We start from the raw sequence: 2127 nt of genomic DNA on the forward strand, positions 1-2127 counted from the left end.
CGGAATAGGGGCCTGGCATGTCTGTCCTGCCCCAGGTGCTGGGCTTGGTGAGGGGAATCAAGAAAAGGGCTAACATGAAATCAGAGGAGAAAAGGAAGAAGCTGCACCATGGGGAGTGAACCAGACTGGGTGGGGCAAGAGAAAGGAACCCTGGTGCCTCTATTGGAGGCGATGAGACCAATTCACAGCATGCCCTGCTAGGAGGACAAAAGGACTGACATCCCTGTAGGGCCATCAGAAGCCACCCTGGCCTACTCCCCTGGACTTCACCAATTGGTAAAGTCAAGGCTGGGTAAAGAGCCCAGCCAGGAGTTGGAGGTGGTGGGGGAAGGGAAGGCTCATCCCCCTGATAATTCAGAATCACCCGAGGCACATATCAAAAATGCATGTTCCTGAACTCCACCCTAAAGCCTCCCCAATAACTGCCTCTAGGGACATGAGGTTCAGTGACCTGAAGTCTTAACAAATTTCCTTCAAATGTTTTAGTGTTAAGAATGCGGGAATCTTTGGGACAGAACAGAGAAGGATCTAGAAAATTTTCTCTGTGGGTTGATTTTAAATACTATGCAAGTTAGATTTAAGATAATATTGGCAACAAACATTTTGGTTTGACAAATGTTTTTTACACATCTACCGTGTGCAAAGAACTTATTCTGCCATCGAGTAGCCTCCCAGTTTATAGAGGAAAAAGTGGACTTTATAAAGGGCAATTAGGACAGGTGTCGGGGCAGCGCTGGGGGCAGCGCTGGGGGCAGCGCTGGGGGCAGCGCTGGGGGCACGCATGTCCCAAGGAGGTTTCCAGGGCTGGAAGCCCAGCAGGAGTAGAGCTAGGGAGCCTCAGCATTTTTCATTTTGAGGTCAAGTATCTTCAATAGAAGGTAGATTAGCCTTGCTTTCATTTCTCTTAAGCTGAAATATAGGGAAGCCTCTTTTTTCTCTATCCTTGACCTTATTCTTCTTGGGGATGATGAAAGATTGAACCACTGGCTCACTTTTATTTGCTCATCTGAAATTTGGGCTCTGCTCAGTTATGTGTGCCACATCTTAGCCAAAGTAAAGGAACTCTCTGCTTTACTCTTCTCTAGCCAAAACAGTGGTGAGTCAAAATAAACAACCCTTGGAATCCAAACCCTGGCTCCTCCTACAGAAAAGGCAAAATATTTCTTTTATATTGATGCAGGTCCCCTATTCGCAGGCACCTTCAGGACGCACGCAGCTGTGCACAGAGCCTGGCAGTGACCAGATGGGAAATCCTGGTGCAGAGGAGCACTCCCTGCGACAGGCCTGTATTGTGAGGTTTTAATGGGAGATACTTTTTTAAAAAAAAATCTCATAAGTTGACTTTCTGTGGCCCACAGGCCCTAATCCTGCCAGCAGGCCGCCTCCGCCCCCTCGCGGTGTCGGCTCTCAGCCCGGGGCGCAGTCGGCGCCTGACCACCATCCAGCCGCCTGAGGCCACAGCAGCAAGAGGCTGGCGGGCCGTGAGGGCCCTGCTGGGCCCCCCGCTGCCACTTCCTCCAAGCCGTGCTGACCTCTAGTGGTCACAAGGCAGAACTGAACAGGACGCGTGGCCTGAGTGGGACCAGGGGTTCATCTCAAAATTCCGTGGTTTCCACCTTTGCTTTGCAGGTTAGCATAACCTGGGAGCATTGAAAATACTCTTGTCTGGGCCCCACCACAGGCCAGTTAAGTCAAAAATCTCCGACGGTGTGACCTCGGCGTCAGTATTTTTTTTTAAAGCTCCTCAAGTTATTCTAACATGAAGTCAGGGTCTAGAGCCCTTCGTTAAAATCAGGCTTTTGCTGGCTTCTAATGCATGTACCAGAGTAGGTGATGTCAGCATCTGAATACGAGTGAGTGTGTCTGTCCTCAAGTGTGCCCCTCAGTCTTGTGTCTGAGCACCGGTTTGAGCTTTTGTGTTCCCTTCCCCCACAGGGCATCCCTGATTCCCGTGTCAGATGCTGGTCCGGGTCCTGTGCCTGAGTGTGTGCCTGCACTGAGTGAGTGAGCTGGGATGGAACTCAGATGCTTGGCACAGACTTGAGAAGCAAAGGGTCCGGTAGGTATCTCTGGTCCTTCGGAGTAGCAGGAGATGGGTTACAGCCTCTTAACTCCATTCGTATAGTT

The sequence above is a fragment of the Pteropus vampyrus genome, unplaced genomic scaffold (assembly GCF_000151845.1).
Source record: "Pteropus vampyrus isolate Shadow unplaced genomic scaffold, Pvam_2.0 Scaffold110, whole genome shotgun sequence".
Taxonomy (NCBI): Eukaryota; Metazoa; Chordata; class Mammalia; order Chiroptera; family Pteropodidae; genus Pteropus; species Pteropus vampyrus.